Here is a 23,431-nt window from a genome sequence, read left to right on the forward strand (position 1 = left end):
ATTCTCAATACTACAGGCAATTGTAACACAATAATAAATATTTGTGTATTTAAATACATCTCAATGGGAAAACGCTAGAGTAAATATATGCTGTAGAAGATTTTTTAAATGGTATACCTGTATGGGGCATGAATGGAGCTTGCAGGACTGGAAGTTGCTCTGGGTGAGTTGGTGAGTGAGTGATAAGTAAATGTGAAGACCTAGAACATTACTGTATACTACTGTAGACTTTATAAACAGTGTAAAATTAGGCTACACTAAATTTATAAACAATTTTTCTTCAATAATAAATTAACCTTTGTTACTATAAAGGTTTTTACTTTATAAATGCTGTAATTTTTAAAATTTTGACTTTTTGTAATAACACTTAGCTTAAAACACAAATATATTGTATAGCTATACGAAAATATTTTTATATCGTTATTCTGTAACCTTTTTTCTTTTTAAAATTTTTAATATTTTTTGCTTTTTAGACTTTTTTGTTAGAAACCAAGACACAAACATGCACATTAGCCTACACAGGGTCAGGAGCATCAATATAATTGTCTTCCACCTCTACATTTTGTCCCACTGGAAGTTCTTCAGGGAAAATAACACGCATGGAGCTGTCACCTCGTATGATAACAATGCCTTCTTCTGGAACACCTCCTGAAGAACCTGCCTGAGGCTTTTTATAGTTAACATTTTTTTTAATAAATAGGAGTACACCCTAAAATAACTGTGAAAAATATAGTACAGTAAATACACAAAGCAGTAACATAGTCATTTATTATTATCAAGTATTACGTACTGTATGTAATTGTATGTGCTATTCTTTTTTACAACTGGCAAACAAGTGAGTAATGTGTTGCTCTACCACATGCTGATGGCTATAATGTCACCAGACAATAGGATATTTTCAGGTCCTGGGATCACCATCATATATTTGATCTGTTGTTGACTGAAAAGTTGTTATGCAGTGCATGATTGTATACATTTTAAAAAATCATTGTCGTCAGCCTATTTAAGACAAATTCAGCAGACTCTACTAAAATTCCCTAAATGAAGACTGTGAATGGCTTGCTAAGAGTCCATGGGCATCTTGGACTTCCTGCTGCCAGAGAGCCGCACGGGCGAGAGTCCAGGGTAAAGGCAGTGAAAGGAGTTCCCTTCAGTCTTGGGCTGAGGAATTTGGAGTTAACCTTGTTAGAAGCAGACTCAGAAACTACCAGATCACCTAGAAAGGGTGTTTATCCCCATCTTTGGGGGCATACAGGTTATTCTCCAGACAAAGGGATACCCAACCATGTCTTGAAGGATAGTCAGAGTTAGCCAGATCCAGAAGGATACGAAGGAAGAAGAAAAGATTGTGTGCAGATTCTTGGAGGTGCAAGAACACCTCAGCCAGCTAGGGAAGGGTGAAAGCTCAGTGTGGTCAGAGGGAGACTTGCAGGTCAGGAAGTTAGAAAGATGATACTGGTTAACCACTGAATCCTGAAGGCTCACAGCATGGAAGGGTCCTTTTTTCTGTGTTAAAGAATTTTATTTTATCCTGAAGATAAATCCATGGTAAGATTTTAAACCAAAGACTAATAGAACCAGACATATTTTAGAAAGGTCATTCTAAGTTTTTGGCAACCTTCCTAAACTTCTATTTCCTCACTGGTAAAATGTGAATCAGTGCAATGCCTACCTTATAAAGGGGTTCTGAGGATTACATGAAATTGATATAAATTGCTGAGCACTGTACTCAGTTAATTTTGATGATTGTAATTATTATAAATCCCAGTTCTCACTGGTCTTTTCTTCTGACTGGAACATGAACTACCAGAAACGTTGGGCTAGACAGGGTAAGATGAAGAGTGAGCAGGGAGCAAAAGAACAAAGAGAACCTCAGAGGGATTGAGTGACTTTCTCAAGGTCACTCAGCTATGAAGAGTATGAGCTGGGACTTGCTCCCAGGTCTGCCTGCCTCCAGAGCTTACACTTTTAACCCCCTACCCAGAAACCTCTCCTTCCACCTTTTTAGACTCTAGCTGTATACATCATTTCAGAATCTCCTAGAAACCCTGCAGTCTTTTCAGAGAGACAGTAACAATTCCCTTTTAAAAGATGAGGTTTTTAGCATCTCCATGCCCTAGCCCAAATTCTGAGTGGGCAGCCGCTTTTCAGTTTAGAAGGTATCAAGGGTTTGGAAAGAACTAGAACCTGCTTCTTGGCTGTGAGAGGAAAACCTGGCCAGGCCTCTGAGAGTCTTCCAACAAAGCCTCACTCTCTCTGTGTAACCAACCCCTAGGAGACCCCAGGACAAAAGCCTGCCTGGTTTCTGAGGTCGCTGGTATGGGGCCAGCTCCAGGAGTGAGCAGAGGACCTGCCTCCTTGCTGCTGCCAGGAAAACAACGGCCCAGGGCCCCCAGCCAGGTGCAGCAGACCCTTCCAGGCACACAGGCTCACAAGTGGCAGGCTTTTTGTGAGCTCCAGGAGTGCCAGGCAAGAGGGAGAGAGCTTTGGTTTGGTTTGGTTTGGTCCCTTACTGAGCTTAGTGCATGGGGCTTTCAGGAGATCTTGGGTTTCAGTTCACACCCCATTGGATTTCACATCAACCTGAAAACTCACGGGGACAGTCAGCTGAAACAACTGAGTTTGGTTGGCTCTCCCGTCAGAGCCATAAATCACACGGTTGCCACTGAGGAAAAGAGGAGGCGAGACGAGAAACTTGGCCCATCCTGGTTCTAATTTATCCCAAGTACGTGGCGGGTGGGGGAATTGTTGTAAATGACAGGGATTTTCATTGCACAACTGCTTAGGTTTTCATCATGAAATGTTTCTATCATGGCACTGAGGTGTGTTTCCTTAGAACTAGGTTCTGCCTCATATGACTAAGATGTCAATTCTAGGCCCAAATTCATCATCATCATCACTCAGAGGTACTTTATATGGTCAAACATTGTGCTAAGCTCTTGACTTTCATTAGATCCGCAAGTGAAGTAGGTGCCATTTATTATCTCCATTTTTTGGAGGAGGAAACTAGGCTTAGCTGGCAACTCAGCAGAGCTGGGATGTAAACCTAGGCAGGCGAGCTTAAGCACTGGATAGACTGTGAGAGAACTTTCTAGCCCAAGGCACAGGCAGCTTCTCTTCACAAGGTTCGTAGAAGGGGCTAGGCGACCACAGGTTGGGGACTCTTCACACGATGCCGGCTGGAGTGTGGAATTGCTAATGAAGGCAACATGCTAAGGTCCAGGCTTCCATGACTGTCTGCCAGGTCCGGCTGGAAGCAGCAGAACTCTGTCCTCTTCTGCTGCTGTGGAAGCCCCGACTGGAAATGCAGCTCTGGAGTCTCGCCTTCTCTTCGTTAAATCTCATTAACACTTGTGGGAGTTACGCCCCTGCCTCAAGGAGAACACAGACCTCTAATTGCTGTGAAAAGAGGCCTGGGAAACCCCGTTCCCCTACCACCCCTGACTCTGGGTCTCCTCCTCCTCTGCTCACCGCTGGCGGGGGCTCTTCCAGCCTCTGCAGCCCTGGCTTGGTCCCCCAGATTATTAAGTCATTTGTAAAAATCAAACTCATGTGCTCTCCAGAATGTCTTCTTTAGGTCAGCTATCACAACAGCATGGTCCTCTGAATTTTTTTCCCGGGTGCATACAGCCAATGGCCAATCCAAGTGCAGTGTAGAGAGATGGCAGGTCTGCAGTCTGTTTGGTCTTCATCCTCTCTGGGGAATCTTCTTTTTCTCTCCCAGTACCACAGACTAATATTCTGATTCACATTCTGTGATGCTGCCGTTCTTTCTTTCTTTTGTTTTTCTTTTTTTTTATACCTGCATAAACAGTAATGTCCCAAGGTATGTAGACCAGAGCAGTAAGCCAGTGATGAGCCGTGAACACCTGGACGCTGATTGGATGACATTTGCAAAGAACTGGGCGAAGCATCTGGGAGCGAATGCTTGCACTTGGCAGCAGAGCGGCTGGCGCGGGAGAGCCAGGGTCATCCCAAGAACTTTGTGTGATCCCAGCCCAAGGACAAGGAGACAGGGCTTTCCTTGAAGGGAGGTACTGAATGAAAGGTGAGTCACGTAACTGCAGCGGAGAGAAAGGGAAACAGAATGGTGAAGTCAAACAAAGGAGCAGGAAGAAAAAGAGACAACAGCGTTCCTCCCACCCTGCAGGGAGAAAGGAGCCGCCGCCATAACTTCAACTCAGTCCTCTCCCGCCATCTAGTGGTCATGCTTAGTGACTGCAGCACAGACTACTAAGGGGAATCGTGACACAGGGAGGTGTCGGTGAGATCGCTACCTTATGGCCTGAAGAGTAGACATACTCAACACAAAGGGTAACTCGAGCCAAAACCATCACCAGGAAAACAGGCCCTTTTCTGTGGAAGGGCTTGTTTGTTTTGATTCGAAATACTGTGCAATTAAAGAACAGATGTGTGTCTTGCTCAATCTGCAGATTAATGGAGGTTGGCTTGGAAATTCCCCAGCCCCTAGCAATTTCTTTAAAAAAGATTCACGTGTGTAGCACACGATTAAAATCTCCGTCAGGAAAAGCCACTTTTTTATGAATAAAGACTATTTGTTACTTCTATTTTCTGACACAATCCAGAAGCCAAACATTCCTTACATTTTGAAGAGGATAGAGAAGGAACCCTGTCACATCAGATCCCTTGTCTAGACTCCACTCCCTAGTCAGGGAACCTCAGGTTTTCATCCTCCTCTAATAATTAGCTTTCCTGTGAAAAATACATGACGCAGGTTCTGGCCAATTTTTTTCTCTGCAGATTTTCTTTCCCCATTCTCAAATACGAAATATTTGAAGTTCCCAGTGATCAAATCTTGGTACAGGTGTTGGCTGATTGAATTATAAAATGTAGAGCTTTTTGGCAGCAAGAACTAATGTGTAAAGAATAAAACATATATACACAAGGAGTTACAGCTTCAGAAATATATATGTCTACCACAAGTAATTGTGCTTGCCTATGCCAAAATTTTCACATGTATTAGATTCTAAGAGATGACAAAAAGATCAAGTGAATACAGCCTGTCAACATTCCTTTTTGTCTGTGCCTATATATATGAGATGAACAAAATTTGTAGATCTAAGCAGCAGGGTGCTTTCTGCAGGTTCCTCTGCATTCTTTTCTGGGTCACTATAAATCTATGTATCTTTGACTGGATATAGATAAAGGAGCAGCCTAGACCTGTCCTTATAGAGAAGGTCTGATGTTTGTTTGTTCTACAGCACATCTGTGCAGGTCTGTGGGGTCACTAGTTATTCTGGGAGTGATAATGTAGGCTCCCTTATGTAAGGCAAGCTGTGTTTTACTTTGGTGCTGGATGCCAAGGGTCCAAGCGTGCTATAGAAAATTCCACTTTGATGCATTGACTGCTCTGGGGCCAAAGTCCCCTTAGAATTGACTTGACTTGAAGCCTGACTTTCAAGAGTACTGAGCCTAGAACAGTCAGAAAAGCTGGGTTCATTCTGTCTGTGCTGCATTCAAAGGCATGATTAAGAGCCAAATGAGCTGAAGGATAGTAATTATGGGGCAAACAATAGACTCTCCCAGAGATAGGAGAGCAGGAAGATGCTAGGCGGTTTGGTGGTTACTTTGGTGAAGAAGTTATTTCACTTTGTCCTGTGTTTTACCCTCAGACATTCAGCCTTCTTTTCTCCTCCTTTATTTACCCTGGACCTAACCTTAGGAAATTAACATCTGCAGGCAATGAAAAGTATTTACTTTGAGCCACAAGACATGGGATCCTTATTTGCTCTTAAGGAGGAATCACACCCTCATGGGGTCCTCACTGGCTCTTGAGGAGGAGCCACACCCTCAGTGGCTTCTGCTGGGTAGATGTCTGGAAGCACTGATCCCACTGATGGACACAGCTGACTAAATCAGTGATGGAAACCTGACCAAGATGACATTCTAGAAGCCACAAGGGGTATAAGTCAAGAAAAGGGGAAAAGCAGGGAATAAGGTAACTGGTAACTGCAGGAGAAATGGGGTGGTGGACTCCCACAAAAGCAGCCATAATGGTAGAACTCTAGCAAAGAGAAACACTGATATCTGAGGCTGGGGATGACACATCTTAAATTGCACAACAACCCTAAACAAGCTGTCACATCTCAGCTGACTGAGAAGGACATCCTGGCTACTCTCATTTTTGTTTTCCTTACTCCTCTGCAAACAGTTTGATAGTAACACCCATTGCTTGAACCAACTGGGTATATATCCACGTTCCTTAAAGAAATTGTACAGCCAGCTGCTCTGCTCCCTCACAGGCATGATGGTGGCATAATGGAGTGAACACAGTGTAATTTCTGTTTGTTCATCACCCTTGCTACCCACTTCCCTTTAGAAATGATCCAACTCTCTGTAATCTCAGCACTTTGGGAGGCCGAGGCAGGTGGATCACCTGAAGTAAGGAGTTCGAGACCAGCCTGGTGAAACCCTGTCTCTACTAAAAATACAAAAATTAGCCAGGCATGGTGGTGCACACCTGTAATCCCAGCTACTCGGGAGGCTGAGGCAGGAGAATCACTTGAAACTGGGAGGCGGAGGTTGCAGTGAGCCAAGATTGTGCCATCGCACTCCAGCCTGGGCAACAAGAACAACTCTGTCTCAAAACAGAAAAAAAGTAAAAAGAAAGAAATGATCCAACTCTCTATTTATTTGTCTTTGTTGGGGGATGTTTGGCAGATCGCATTCTCCAAAGGTGACAACAACTATATCCCCATTTCATATGTTCTTCAACAATGTGACCTTGTCATTCCTCCATGAATGGGGTGGGCTTGTGACTGCTTCAACCAAGAGCACAGCAGAACTGCGGCAATGTGGCTTCCAAGGTGGGCTAATAAATGACAAAGGACTGCTTCTTGATGTGTGGCTGGGTAGGTAGGGAGTGGAAAGAGCCAGGTCAGGAAAGGTCCCAGGGCACAGGGGTGGCTGCTTTTCCTCATCATGGCTGGATACCATGCCTCCTCCATTCAAAGATACTGTATATTTTTAAAGTATTATCAATTCAATGAAGACTTTAAAGGAACAGAGTCCCACCACCTCAATATTAAACGTGCCATCTATTATGTGATGCATTAAAGGAAACATTAAAACATGAAAGAAATCATGAAATGCAGGAAAGTATGGTAAGTCCTTGAGTGTCCTTGGACATCTTTCAGGACTTTCTAAGAGTCTAAAGGATGGAAGGCTTCTAGGCCTTATAAATCCCTGACCTCCCTAGTGTGTGCCAGCCATGCCAATTTATCCACTAGGCACAGTGTGGAGGGCCCACAATACTTCTAAGGTCCCAGAAAAATGTCTAAATGTCTTTATTTCTTTTAACTTTTTTTAAAAAACTGGTAGGTTAAATTAAATGTTTTATATATATAAATATATAATATTTAATATTTAATATATAACAGGAATATATTCATCTTTAGGCCAACACACTCATAAAAATAGAATTTTTAAGATATTTCATGTAAATATTTAAAAGTTAATATCTAATGTGTTTTATGGAGAAAAATCCTCATGCATTCAAGTTGTCTCTGATCACCTGAGACTCAGGCATGTACAAGCTCCTCTTTTACCCTCTCAATATCCAGATCTCAAGGAGCCTCTAGGAATGAATCCCAGAAGGGATTTTTTTCCTTTCAGCACTTCCATATTTGGAGTCTAGGTGGCCCCATTGCTCTAGAGTTAGCTGTGTGATGGGCTGTGATTTAGTGACTGTTAGGATGCTTGCCAATGCCTCCTGTGAAGCAGGCAGAGGTTACTACTTTCAGTAGAGACAGTTCAATGTGCACAGCTGGGAGGAGGCCTGGGATTTTTCATAGCTGTCATTCTTTTAAACCCTCAGTCTCCAAGGATAATCCCATGGAAGGTAAAACCTGGCCGTTTTCAACTCTGCTTGAATTATTGAGCATGCTGGGCATGAAAAATTTAAATGTCTAGGAAAATAAATAGGGTGCATAAAAAGATTTTATTGCATGTCTCCAAATCAGAGAAGAACACTAAATGGCTGCTTTTAAAAAACATCATAGGAATTCCCTGCAATTTGGTATGAGATCTCTTGGCTCCCCTGAAAATCATGAACTCAAATACTCAGTGACAAACTATCAGAAAAAATAGAATTTCCTGAAGCTAGTTCATACTTAGGAAGATGGCTTATGGAATTTTTGAGTGAAACAATAAATTTTCCACTTTTAGAATCTTTAGGCTTTTAGAATCTAAAAGGCTGGACGGTTGCTCATGAAACAATGGGAACAGGCTTATGCATCCAACTTTATTTTCTCTAGCTGCTTGGAGAAGGACGTACATGCAAACATGCATGAACAGAAGTAGATGAATCAAGGTACATTTTAAGACCACAAAAACCCACTCATAGGATTCTTGGGAAGGAGGGTCATTTCTTATATTTCTGCTTTTAATTTGTCTTACATCAATAGAGACTTCTTAACCCTTTTCCCCTCTCTTGGCCACTTTGAAAAGTGATTTGCTCCTATCACATTAAATTCAACTTTCATATAAATAAGATATGCTTTTTGTATTGTGAATTGCCAGCAGGGCTTGGAGTCTCTTTTTACAAGGTGAAAAGAGGCCTTGTACCGTAGAGTTCCCTGAGGAAATGCATGGTTAGACACTGTGTTCTCTCTAGGCAAATATAAGACCCCCTCAGCTAAACTTTACCGAAATACTTTCAGGTGAGGGATTTAAATGATCCCCCAAAATGATGATGAATATATTTTTCTCTGTATGCATGAAAAATGAGGTTTACTTTTCAATTGAAGTGAGATTATTCAATATTGCATATTGCACATCGCATGGTAAGTTCTAATTTTTTTTTTTTTTTTTTTTTTTTTTTAGACGGAGTCTCGCTCTGTCGCCCAGGCTGGAGACAGTGCAGTGGTGCAATCTTGGCTCACTGCAAGCTCCGCCTCCCGGGTTCACGCCATTCTTCTGCCTCACCCTCCTGAGTAGCTGGGACTACAGGCGCCAGCCACCACGCCTGGCTAATTTTTTGTATTTTTAGTAGAGACGGGGTTTTACCATGCTAGCCAGGATGGTCTCAATCTCCTGACCTCGTGATCTGCCCACCTCGGCCTCCCAAAGTGCTGGGATTTCAGGCGTGAGCCACCATGCCCAGCCATGTAAGTTCTAAATTCTTAGTGAAGATAGTAAAACTATAGAAAGGTTATTAAATGAAATTTTATCAAATAAAGGTGAGGAGAAGACAGGTAAATGGTAACCGTTTACCACAGGTGCACTGTTGGTGGCAGGTTGATGATTTACTTTGGAACCCCCCCCCCCATAATAATTATGAATAAGTAGTATATGGCATGAGTCAACATTATTCTAAACTTGTTACTTACATCGACTCAATCCTCACAACAACCCTATGAGGGTAGGTAATATGATTATCTTTATTTTATAGATGAGGGAACTGAGTGCCAAGAGATTAAACAACTTGCTCAGGGTCACATACAAACAGGAGCAGATCTGGTTTGAACCCAGGTTGGCTTTAGACTGTATGATTTTACACTCAGTCTTCTGCCTCTCACATCCGGCTCCCGATCGATACACGTCATGTAGGTTGTATAGGTCATTCATTCCTAGAACTCACTGTTGTGTCGTCCCTTACTGCCCAGGACTCTCTAGTTGTAGATATGTGTCACACACAGGCTAGTGGGAAGCGTGGAGAATTAACACTCAACCCTGCCCTAACAGCTCTCAACCAATGCCCAAGGAGATGGCAGATAAATACCAGCTCACTGCAGGTGGGCTCCTTTCAGGCTCCCAGAGGTTCCCAGCAGGTAGCCCACAGCGGTACGTTGGCCCTCAGCGTACCCAATGCTGGTTTGCTTCCCTCCCGTTTCACTTCCTCACTTCCATGGCAGTACTTCCTGGGATCTCCTCCCAAATAAACTGCTTGAACTCAAATCCTTGTCTCAGGGTCTACATCTGGGGGACTCAGTCTAAGACATGGACTTTGTATTTAATAGTTTGAAAAATCATGACTGATGAATTAATCATTGGCAACTATGAAAATTGTCCTAAAACTAACTCCGTTTCATTCTGCCATACTGCATTGACCAAAAACAAACAAATAAACAAAGTCAATCTGCAAGAAATATTGAGAGTCTACCAAATGATTTTAAACAATTCTGGGTAATGGAGGAGATCATTTATTTCTATGCCCCTGCACTTAAATGAATCAATTTGATAAATTTTCTTAGCAGAAACTTCAAAAAAAGGAAATATATCAAATGTTGCATGACTATACTAAGGACCCCAAATTATTTTTAGATTCTGATCTAAAAGGTAATAACACAAATAAATAGGATATTGAAAATACTCAGATCAAAGTAAAAAGTGTCACATTCCATTCCATTCCATTATAATTTTTCCAATATATTGAATGTATTGGGCTCTGATATAGTTTGTATAGTTTGGCTGTGTCCCCACCCACATCTCATCTTGAATTGTAGTTCCCATAATCCCAACGTGTCACGGCAGGGACCCGGTGGGAGGTAATTGAATCACGGGGGCGGTTACCTGCATGCTGTTCTAGTGAGTTTTCATGAGATATGATGGTTTTATAAGGGGCTTTCTGCCCCCCTTTGCCCTGCACTTCTCCCTGCTGCCATCATGTGAAGAAGGACATATTTGCTTCCCCTTCTGCCATGATTGTCAGTTTCCTGAGGCCTCCCCAGCCCTGCAGAACTGTGAGTCAACTAAACCTCTTTTCTTCATAAATTATCCAGTCTCAGGTATTTCTTCATAGCACTGTGAGAATAAACTAATACAGACTCTTTTGGAAAAGAAGAGTTTTTTCCCACAAACTGTATGTTTTGATGTGTAATTGTATTTTTAATTTTTCCTAAGTATATGTTGGTATCTAGATATTTTTTCTTTTGCCAAAAGCCCATGTGAGCTATTTTTCTTGCTCTCTTTAAATGTTTTCCTTGTTCTTCCATTTTATTTCAATTAGAGACTGTAGCAATAAAAGCACATCACAATGTCCAAGATTGAGCTTAACTGGTACATTGCCATCACCTCCGAAAGCACAATAAAGTCGAATATTCTAAAAATAACTGTGTGTGAAAGAAGGCATGGAATCACTCGTGGTGATTGTTCTCTAAGTGCATCTCTGGGCCTGTTTGCTTACTAAGCTGAACCCCCCGGGAGCAAGCCACAGCCAGCACTATTCTTTCCCACCACAACCTCTTCTAACTCTCCTCGGAAATCATTTCCCCGAAGCAAGCTCGGATAGGTTCCATAGCTTTCTAGGTACTTTCTGGTAATAAAAGTTCTCCTGAAATTGTTAAATAATTAAAATCCCATTCAGTGTGATACCAAACTCCAACCTTCATTTAATTTAAATTTTCTCACCTCCTATCTTCAGATCCTGGGGAAGAGAGGAAGAAACCTTATGACCCAAATTGTCTTTCTTGCCCAGAACATTGTAATCTGGCAGCAGTACCTTCTATGTGGTGGTTGCACAGTGGTTGACCCCCTTTTTTATAGGCGTTTGGTGGTTTCCTAGAAGTTCTTCCTGTTAGACATGGTAAGGGCAGTTCCTCTGAGGCAGACAAGGCAGCATCTGGCTGGTCATATGGACTCTCTGCCTCCCAGGCTTTGGGCTTTTCTTGGACCACATGTGGGTGGGTCTTGGATTCATATGATTCTCTTGGTGAATACCTTTAAGATGACTCTTACTGGGACCCTTTTATGGCATACACTCCTGGAGTCTGGGGAAACACACACAAGACTCTTCACTGGCAGCAGACAGACAACCTCAGCCTGCATCTCACCTTAAGAGCTTCCATGCTCCAACACAGTGACATGGGGGAGAAGTGGTGGAAATCAGAGATGTGGCAAGGAGAGTGGAAGATGTGAGCTAGGGAGCAAGAGGGGGAACCTGCACGGAATGAATCTAAAAACCACACACATTCTCAAAGCATAGAAGACAACAGAATGCTTTCCTTTTTTTTTTTTTTTTTTTTTTTGATAAAGGCAGAATAGCCACAGTATTAAAAGATGACACAAATAGCACGAAACAACAACAAAAATGCCAGGCCAGTCTTTCATAATATAATGATGAGAAGTGCTAAATACTAGCAAATAAAATTCAGCACTAACTTAAATAAACGCTATACTACAACCAAATAAAATAGTTCCCAGGAATGTAAAGATGGTTTATATTAGGAAATACATATATGTGTATGTATACACACACACACACACACACACACACACGTAATGTCAGTTGTTAGAAGAAGAAAAATATGATTATTTTGAAGGATAATGACAAGATTGTAATAAAGTTCAACTCAAATTTTGTATTTAAAAAAACAATTTAGCAAACCAGGAATAGAAGGATGCTTCCTTAATACAAGGAAGAATATTTATCTTAAGCCAATAGATAGTTATTCTCTTAATAGCAAAACAAGCACTACAGGCATTGCCATTACCAAAGGAACAAAATAAGTATTCCCTTTGTCCACACTGTTATATAATACCGTTGTTAAAGTTCTAAATATTCTACTAATATTTGAAAAAGAAAAGCGACATTTATAGTTACTGGAAATGAAGAGACAATGTAATAACTATAAGCAAATAATATCACATAATCTTAAAACTCCAAAGCATCTACTGAAAAACTATCAAGATATAGATATGAGACAAAAATACAAATTGAAACGTTTGTTAAATATTTGTTAGAATACGTTTTAAGTAGAAAAGCAACAAAAACAACAAAAGGTTTCTATTCATGATTTTAACAAGACACACAGAAAACCCGAGGGATAAGCTTATATGCATGATCCATATGAAAAAAATCACAAGACCTGGCTGTGATTCATAAAAATAGAGAGATTGATGATGTTCCTGGATGGGTAAATGAATACTGTAAAGATGTCATATTAATTTAGAGGTCTAATGTCATCTCAATCCAAATCTCAGCGAGATTTTTCAAAAATTTGACAATGTGCTAATAAAATTCATCTGGAGGCAAAAGTGCAGACTAAATGCCAAAAAAAAAAAAACCACACAAAAAGAAAACTCAAGATCAGTTCTACCAAATATACATTTTAAGACCATAACAAACAAAATATCATGGCTAAAAATTCAGGAAAGAATCAAATTAGATATTTCCTAAAGAAATAACATTAAAATAAATTTCAGATAGCTATGTGAGATCAAAACAAAACAAAACCTGAAAGTAGAGGGAGATAAATGTCTGTGGTCCCTTTGTGAATAAGGACATTCCAATCTAAAAGCAGTTAAAGAAAATATAAAATTAAAATAAGAATAAAAACTTAGAAGATATAATTTCAAGGAAAATCTGAAGCTTCCATAAGTCAAAATATTTAATTACCAAAATTAAATGTAGGCACAAAAAATGAGAAGAAAATTTGCTACACATAAAACAGGCAAGTTATTTGCACCTATACATAAAGAACTTGGAATTCATATAACTCATTAGGAATGGTACAGAATTTAACCATAAAAATCAAGATTCTTAAAATTCTTAAAATTTTTCACCCAATGATTCTACTTATAGCATCTATCCTAAGAAGGATATTAAACATGCACAAAAAGACATATAAGCAAGTTTATTACATCAACATTTATGCCAGGAAAACACTAGAAATAGCCTACGTGTCCAGCTCTAGAGAAGTGACTATTATACATCCATATAATAGAACGCAGCTGTAAAAATGACATTTCCCAGGAATATTTAATAATCTGGAAAATTGCTCCCAATATAATGCTAAGTGGAAAAAAGCAGATATAAAACTATGCATTTCAGTTTCCATAAATATGAAAATGTGTATTATTTATTTACTTAGATGTACATACAGACACATTTGTAAAAGTGGAAGGAAATGCTTCAAAATGTTGACAGTGAGTTGACAATATATGGTGAAGCTTCTCCATTTTTATCTTAAATTCTTAGGTAAATTTTTAAGTTGTGTAAAATAAGCACATAGTACTTTAAAAAATTTTTTTGAAGAAGATGTACACATGCTTTTAAATTATTGAAGTAAATGAGAACAAAGTTGGAGGACTCGCACTTCTCAGTTTCAAAACTTCCTACAAAGCTGTAGTAATCAAAACGACATGGTACTGGCATAAGTATAGACATATATACCAATGGAATAGAGTTGAGTGTCCAGAAATAAACCATACATGTATGGTCAATAAATATTTTGCAAGGATTCCAAGACCACTAAATGCGGAAAGAATAGTCTTTTCAATTTATGATCCCAGGTTACCTGAATATTCACATACAAAGAGTGATTTGGACCTCTACCTCACACCATTCATAGAAATTATCTTTAACTGATCTAAGGCTTACCAAAACATAAGTGCTAAACCTGCAAAACTCTTAGAAGAAAATATAGCTGTGATATAGCTTTATGACCTTTGGTTAGGCAACAGTTTTTAAAATATGACATCAAAAGCACAATAAAAAAATAATTGGACTTAAAATTAAAACCATTTATGTATAAAAGGAAACTATCAAAAAAGGGAAAAGATGACCCAGAGAATATAAGAAAATTTGTGCAAATAATATATATATCCAGAATATATAAAGAACCTCACAAAACTCAAGAATAAGGTAAATAACCCAATTAAAAGATGGACAAAGAATGTGAATAGATAGTTCTCCAAAGAAGATATGCAAATGGCTGATAAGTATGTGAACAGATGCTCATTAGGAATTAGGAAAAGGCAAATAAGAAACCACAATGAGATGCTACTTCACACCTACTAGATCTACTATCATCATCATAATAATAAGCCAAGAAAATAACAACTGTTGGTAAGGATATGGATAAATTGGAACCTTTAATATATTGCTGGTGGGAATATATTATTAAATGGTGCAGCGCTCTGGAAAAAGTTTGGCAATCCCTCAAAAGTTAAAGATTTGCCATATGACCCTACAGTTCTATACCTAGGTATATGCCCAAGAGAATTGAAAATATAGGTTCACACAAAAGCTTGTACAGGAATGTTCATAGGAACATTATTCACAAGAGCCAAAAAGTGGAAACAACCCAAATGTCTATCAATTGATGAATGGATAAACAAAATGTGGTATATCCATGCAATGAAATATTATTAGGCAATAAAAAAGAACGAAGCGCTGATACATGCTACACCACATATGAGCCTTGAAAACATTATGCTAAGGAAAGAAGCCAGACAAAAAAGGGTCACATATTATATAACTTCATTCATGTGAAATATCCAAAATAGGTAAATTCATAGTGACAAAAATAGTTGCCAAGGACAGGTAGAGGATGGGATTGGGAGGTATAGGGTTTCTTTTGGGAGTGATGGGAATATTCTGGAGTTACTTAATGGTAACAGTTGTATGACATTGTGAATATACTAAAAACTATTAGATTGCACACTTTAAAATGGCTAAAATGGTGAATTTTATATCAATCATTTTTTAAATTATTAAAATACATGTTTTAAAATAAAATACAAATCAAATATGTGCAGAACTCCTGAAGCACCTCAGCTCAGATCTTTTATGTGACCAGATTCTGGCTACAAAATCTGGATCCCATCCTGTCCACATGACACTGGGGAGGATATTTGTTGTCTTGAGCCCATTTTCTCATCTATGAAATGGGATGCCTTCTTGCCTCATCTGAGTCATTATATGGTTCAAACGAGATAACTTTGTTAACAACAAGGCAAGGTCATAAGGGATTATTATTGTAATCTCTTGTCACTCTCGGCTAGATTATGCCAGAGGGGTGAACAGAATGCCTTAAGAGAATATGTCCTCTGCCTGGCTCAGAATAGATGATATTTGAGCTGGTCTTAAAAGATGACTTTGCCAGGCCAAGACCTGAGGATAGCCTTTTTGGACAGAAGGAAATGTATATTATTAAAAATGCCAAACTCAGAAAATGCTACATGTTTAGTGACTGGAAATCACTGGAATACAAGTTGTGGGAGAGAGCAATTGAGAGGAATTTGGACCAGATCAAGTAGGGTCTTTTGTATAAGGTGTCTGGGTTTTATTTTTGTGATAATGGAAAGCCAGTGGACATGTTTAGGAGGCATGTGTCAAGATTCAGTATGGATCCTAGGAAGAGGTCTGATGACATCATGGAGGATGAGCTATGCAGGGAGATATTCAACAGGTAGATCTGACAGGAGGTGGTTGAAACACCCAAGTGGCAGGTGTCAAGAATCTAACCCTGGACAAGATAAAAGTAAGGACAAAAAGTAAGATCTGAAAGGAAGCGCATTTTGAGGTAGAACCCAAAGTATTTGGTAACAGACTAGATATGTAGTGAAGCAGAGGAGGAATAAAGGGCAACTGTGAGGTTTCTGGTTTTGAAAACTGGGCATACTACCCAGTTAATCAAGATTGGGCATACCACCGCTGATCAAGATTGTAGGTTTTTTGGAGAAGGAGCTGGCATAGTGAGGAAGACGAGGTTGGTTTGGGATACAGTAAGAATTAAGTGCTTACCCAGGAAAACAAAAATTTAAAAAAAAGAAAAAAAGAATTAAGTATGGATTGATGGAATGCAAGAAACACACTCAAGTAAATGCAAGGAAACAAGAATTTACTGTGAGAAGGCATTCAAATGTAGATTTGTAGAGTCATAGACCATGGTTTCCTTATTCAACAAAATTTCTCTTATACCTAGCAAAGTTCCTGGCATAAAGTAGGTTTTCAAATTGTATTTGAAAAAGGATGGTTAATCTCATGAAATACAATGAAAGCAATAAAGCATAGGCTTGCTGGCACTGGAACATTCTCAGGCAGCCACCTACTCCATCTCTATCTTTCTGAAATCACGATGTCCTTTGCTTTGCTTCCCTTTGCATGTCTGCCCTAATCTCTGGATTCTCCCTGTATACTGGCTTTCTCTGCTTATTTATCCTCAGGACACAATTCCAAGCCCTATATCACCTTACAGATGGAGGTGATTGATTCCCACACAAGGGAATCTGACTGGACTAGCTTGGATGAGATATCCACTCTGGCCAAGTCAGCTATGGCCTGAGGGATGAAGTCAGAGTGATTTATGTGACTACTCTTTATGGGATGTGGGCACGTCTCTAAAAAGGGAATGTTGGCAAACAAAAAAATGACTGGTATATCTGGTATAAGCCTGCAGCCAAACATTCAGGTGTAGATGAGAATATGGGGCCTATATTTTGGAAAAACTGGTCATAGATCTTGGAGTCATTAGCAAATAGACAGTGGTTGAATTCTTCAATTTAGATGAGACGACCTGGGAAGAGTATGTAAAATGATGTGAGAATGTAGAAGTGATAGACACTGGGCTAAGAAAAATAGAGAAATAGCCAATGAATTAGAGAGGTAATTGTCAGAGAGATATAAAGAAAACCAGGAGACCTGAGTCATAGGCTTTGAAGAAGGAGAGAATATTAATAAATGGAGATCAGGTTCATTTAAATTTTTACAAATGATTTCTTGATAGTTTCACAAGCCTGTAAGTTGAGGGAAAAGTTGGATATAATGTTTCTGTATGTCAACCAGGCATTTGACATCTTTCATAACATCATTTTGGGACAAAATAGAGAAATAAGGGTTGGACTGAGTTCAAAAGGAAAAATTATCAATTAGGCAAATGAAGAATCCCAAAGGGATGCAGGTTGATGGGATAGTATCCACCACTGGAGGTTCTAATGTGAGCTGAGAGGTTCCAGTGTTGTTTTGTCTTTGTGAACATTTTATAAACGATGTGAAAACTAAGATGATTTATTTATCCAATTTGTGAGTAGGACAAATCTGGGAGGAACAGCAAGAAATGTGTGACCGAGTGATGGTCCCACATGCATTCAGTAGAAAAAAGAATTGTTTCTGGTTAGATAGATGGAGGAAGGCCATCTGTTGTACTGTAGAGAGCAGAGAACCCATGTTCTAATCCTGACTGTGAGCCAATAACTTGACAAATTACTGAAACCGATGATTTCCAACCTATACCTGAGTTAAATCCCTGCCAATGGGATAGGAACAGGGAATTCATACACTATTTGTAACCATTTTTCCAGGACATTCAAATGCTACCCATCACTATCCATGGGATAACATCTGAAGGCACTGACTTAAAATTTTAATAGGCTCAGTATCTGCATCTCTAAAATGATAGCTCGCCAGGAAAGGTCTCCTTTCCAGCTCTGACATTTGTATCTGTTTGTGTAGGGGAAGCATGTGTCTCAGCAGAAGAGTTTGCCTAACATCTAACTGCTGGCCTTGGTCCCCACCCTGGGGGTTTGAATACCTCCATGACACTCCATTGTCAAGAATCCTCATTATCTGGTCATAGTGAAGCTATGCAGTGGCTTTAAAAGAAAGCTTAAAATATAAATATACATTTATATAAAATGATTTGGTGAGTAAACAAATAAAACCTTAGGTCTCAGACACTAAAAGGCTCAATGGCATGTAATGCTGATGGTCTGTTTCTCAAATGTATCCACATATGTTTGTTTAAGCCCCAAGTTCACCCTTAAATGTCTGATTTTAGTCTAAATGGAAAGAGAACCCAGTGTGCTGGGATAAGATCTAGGCAAGTGATAGCGATGGTGCATCATAGATGTGTCTCCCATAACCACAGGTCAAGTGGAGTTCCTACCATAGGACAGGCTTAATGGGGCAGTGAGTGGAAAGCTAACATAGAGCCATTAATGTCTCATTGCTAGGAAGAGAAGCTGGATATTCAATGACGCTTTAGGATAAAACCACAGTTGAGACTGGATGCCATATCGGTAGCTCAGGGAATCTCATTCAATCATGGAAGAAGATCAAGGCTCAGATCAAGGCTTATCTGATGCCTGATTCCACAACAGTTCAGCACCAACCATCTGTCAATCACTTTTTTAAAGGACCTCACTGACTTCCACAGTGTGGCAATTCCTCAGGGATCTAGAACTAGAAATACCATTTGACCCAGCCATCCCATTACTGGGTATATACCCAAAGGACTATAAATCATGCTGCTATAAAGACACATGCACACGTATGTTTATTGCAGCACTATTCACAATAGCAAAGACTTGGAACCAACCCAAATGTCCAACAATGATAGACTGGATTAAGAAAATGTGGCACATATACACCATGGAATACTATGCAGCCATAAAACATGATAAGTTCATGTCCTTTGTAGGGACATGGATGAAATTGGAAATCATCATTCTCAGTAAACTATCGCAAGGACAAAAAACTAAACACCGCATGTTCTCACTCATAGGTGGGAATTGAACAGTGAGAACACATGGACACAGGAAAGGGAACATCACACTCTGGGGACTGTTGTGGGATAGAGGGAGGGGGGAGGGATAGCATTAGGAGATACACCTAATGCTAAATGACAAGTTAATGGGTGCAGCACACCAGCATGGCACATGTATACATATGTAACTAACCTGCACATTGTGCACATGTACCCTAAAACTTAAAGTATAATAATAATAAAATAGAAAAGAAAAGAAAAAAAAAAGGACCTCACTGCCTGGTGAGAAAGATAGAACAGAGAGCTACAAAATAACGTAAAAGCTACTATGGACGCATAGAGGAAGAACAACAATTCTTCCCTCCAGGAAGGATTCTCTGGGAAGGCTTTTCAGAGTACTATATGTAACTAAAAGCAGAGCTTTGAAGAATAAATCTAGGAACATCTGAAGGTAGATATAGGGAGGTGTCAGTGGGCAAGAAGGCCTGAGAAAGGTTGTTCCAGGCAGTTACAAGGTTAAGTACATACACATACCAAGGATGCTATATGTGGAGACCTGCAAGTAGAGAGAGTACAGGGAGTTAGTGAGGCTGGAGATGAAGGCAGTGACAAAAATATGATGCCCCACTGAGGAACTTGCACTTTATCCTATAGGAAATTGAGAATGTTTTTGAGGGGTTATAAGCATAAGGGTGAACTCTATAGCCTCAGTCTGGAAGGTGGATTTAATGGAGCTAAAACTAGAGGCAGGAAGGCCACTTATAATAACCACTGATGAACAAAAGATGATTAAGGCCAGTATAGAAACATGGCAGTAGAGATGGAGAGAAGGGGAATCATTTTGAAAATTTTTAGATCATATTATATGGATTTGGTGATAGGAAGGGTAAGGAGCAGGATGAAACTAGGATGAGCTCCTAGGTTTTTGGCTTTGATGATAGGATGGCACTAATTTAAGAAGAGATCACAGGAGGAAGATCAGGCAGCATGGATTACTCTGAGGTTCAGATGAAGAGGAAATAAGATTGGATGGTAGCTAGAGAGGATGGTGATGCTAGACTATACATTTCAGGAAGACAGAGATTACATCTGCATTATTCGCTCACAATACTCTCAGCATCTAGAACAATGCTTGCCCTTGGTAAGCACTCAATAAATATTATTTTGAGTGAATATGGAAGGGCCAGTGGAAGGATCATTGACATGAGAAAAATTTGAACACGTTTGCAGGAAGAGAGAAAGAAGCAAGTGTGGGAGGAATAAAGCCATAACAAAGGGAGGTTGTGCTCTGTATAGTGAGGGGTATTAGAACATGCCACCCCAATATACACCACTCAGGCATAACGATTTTTTTGAGCTGAAAGCAACTGAAAATCAACAGATGCAGGAAGGGTTTTCTGTCTTCGTATCATGTGCTTAAAATCAGGGCATAAATTTACCTTTGTGAAGATGCCCTCCCTGCCACCAAGAAAAGAGTGACTCTAATCACCAGAGAAAGAAAGTCAACATAGAGATGAGTTTGCATAAACAGACCTTTCTAAAATATTCCTGTTTCATTAGTTCCCTCATATATTCCTAGTCATTTCTCCATAATTTATAGTCCCTTAAACCCCAAAACCTTTTTCCCTTGTTAAAATTGTATATAAACCTAAAGTCTAACCACTTCTTTTTTTTTTTATACTTTAAGTTTTAGGGTACATGTGCACAACGTGCAGGTTTGTTACATATGTATACATGTGCCATGTTAGTGTGCTGCACCCATTAACTCGTCATTTACATTAGGTATATCTCCTAATGCTATCCCTCCTCCCTCCCCCTCCCACACAACAGGCTCCTGTGTGTGATGTTCCCCTTCCTGTGTCCATGTGTTCTCATTGTTCAGTTCCCACCTATGAGTGAGAACATGCGGTGTTTGGTTTTTTGTCCTTGCGATAGTTTGCTGAGAATGATGGTTTCCAGCTTCATCCATGTCCTTACAAAGGACATGAACTCATCATTTTTTATGGCTGCATAGTATTCCATGGTATATATGTGCCACATTTTCTTAATCCAGTCTATCGTTGTTGGATATTTGGGTTGGTTCCAAGTCTTTGCTATTGTGAATAGTGCCGCAATAAACATACGTGTGCATGTGTCTTTATAGCAGCATGATTTATAATCCTTTGAGTATATACCTAGTAATGGGATGGCTGGGTCACATGGTATTTCTAGTTCTAGATCCCTGAGGAATCGCCACACTGACTTCCACAATGGTTGAACTAGTTTACAGTCCCACCAACAGTGTAAAAGTGTTCCTATTTCTCCACATCCTCTCCAGCACCTGTTGTTTCCTGACTTTTTAATGATCCCCATTCTAACTGATGTGAGATGGTATCTCAGTGTGGTCTTGATTTGCATTTCTCTGATGGCCAGTGATGATAAGCATTTTTTCATGTGTTTTTTGGCTGCATAAATGTCTTCTTTTGAGAAGTGTCTGTTCATATCCTTTGCCCACTTTTTGATGGGGTTGTTTTTTTCTTGTAAATTTGTTTGAGTTCATTGTGGATTCTGGATATTAGCCCTTTGTCAGATGAGTAGATTGCGAAAATTTTCTCCCATTCTGTAGGTTGTCTGTTCACTCTGATGGTGGTTTCTTTTGCTGTGCAGAAGCTCTTTAGTTTAATTAGATCCCATTTGTCAATTTTGGCTTTTGTTGACATTGCTTTTGGTGTTTTAGACATGAAGTCCTTGCCCATGCCTATGTCCTGAATGGTATTGCCTAGGTTTTCTTCTAGGGTTTTTATGGTTTTAGGTCTAACATTTAAGTCTTTAATCCATCTACAATTAATTTTTGTATAAGGCGTAAGGAAGGGATCCAGTTTCAGCTTTCGACATATGGCTAGCCAGTTTTCCCAGCACCGTTTATTAAATAGGGAATCCTTTCCCCATTGCTTGTTTTTCTCAGGTTTGTCAAAGATCAGATGGTTGTAGATATGCAGCATTATTTCTGAGGGCTCTGTTCTGCTCCATTGGTCTATATCTCTGTTTTGGTACCAGTACCATGCTGTTTTGGTGACTGTAGCCTTGTAGTATAGTTTGAAGTTAGGTAACGTGATGCCTCCAGCTTTGTTCTTTTGGCTTAGGATTGACTTTGTGATGCGGGCACTTTTTTGGTCCCATATGAACTTTAAAGTAGTTTTTTCCAATTCTGTGAAGAAAGTCATTGCTAGCTTGATGGGGATGGCACTGAATCTATAAATTACCTTGGGCAGTATGGCCATTTTCACGATATTGATTCTTCCTACCCATGAGCATGGAATGTTCTTCCATTTGTTTGTATCCTCTTTTATTTCACTGAGCAGTGGTTTGTAGTTTTCCTTGAAGAGGTCCTTCACATCCCTTGTAAGTTGGATTCCTAGGTATTTTATTCTCTTTGAAGCAATTGTGAATGAGAGTTCACTCATGATTTGGCTCTCTGTCTGTTATTGGTGTATACGAATGCTTGTGATTTTTGCACATTGATTTTGTATTCTGAGACTTTGCTGAAGTTGCCTATCAGCTTAAGTAGATTTTGGGCTGAGACAGTGGAGTTTTCTAGATATACAGTCATGTCATCTGCAAACAGGGACAATTTGACTTCCTATTTTCCTACTTGAATAACCTTTATTTCCTTCTCCTGCCTGATTGCCCTGGCTAGAACTTCCAACACTATGTTGAATTGGAGTGGTGAGAGAGGGCATCCCTGTCTTGTGCCAGTTTTCAAAGGGAATGCTTCCAGTTTTTGCCCATTCAGTATGACATTGGCTGTGGGTTTGTCATAGATAGCTCTTATTATTTTGAGATATGTCCCATCAATACCTAATTTATTGAGTGTTTTTAGCATGAAGCGTTGCTGAATTTTGTCAAAGGCCTTTTCTACATCTATTGAGATAATCATGTGGTTTTTGTCATTGGTTCTGTTTATATGCTGGATTACATTTATTGATTTTCGTATGTTGAACCAGCCTTGCATCCCAGGGATGAAGCCCAGTTGATCATGATGGATAAGCTTTTTGATGTGTTGCGGGATTCGGTTTGCCAGTATTTTATTGAGGATTTTTGCATCGATGTTCATTAGGGATATTGGTCTAAAATTCTCTTTTTTTGTTGTGTCTCTGCCAGGCTTTGGTATCAGGATGATGCTGGCCTCATCAAATGAGTTAGGGAGGATTCCCTCTTTTTCT

At 39.7% G+C, this 23,431-nt stretch overlaps 1 long non-coding RNA gene across 4 annotated transcripts in view; it reads right to left on the reverse strand.

Moving 5' to 3' along the window:
- Window positions 1-265: 265 nt before the first annotated feature.
- LOC129524773 (uncharacterized) overlaps window positions 266-23,431 on the reverse strand; it is a 134,403-nt gene continuing 111,237 nt past the window's right edge. For 3 of the 4 annotated variants that reach the window (XR_008668698.2, XR_008668697.2, XR_008668695.2), the window contains 2 exons: window positions 11,462-11,729; window positions 266-4,061 (listed from right to left, as the gene is read on the reverse strand). This is a non-coding gene — a long non-coding RNA (uncharacterized lncRNA). The remainder of the gene's footprint in view (window positions 4,062-11,461; window positions 11,730-23,431) is intronic. The other variant, XR_008668696.2, reaches the window with a different exon arrangement.

The sequence above is a fragment of the Gorilla gorilla genome, chromosome 13 (genome assembly GCF_029281585.2).
Source record: "Gorilla gorilla gorilla isolate KB3781 chromosome 13, NHGRI_mGorGor1-v2.1_pri, whole genome shotgun sequence".
Lineage (NCBI taxonomy): Eukaryota > Metazoa > Chordata > Mammalia > Primates > Hominidae > Gorilla > Gorilla gorilla.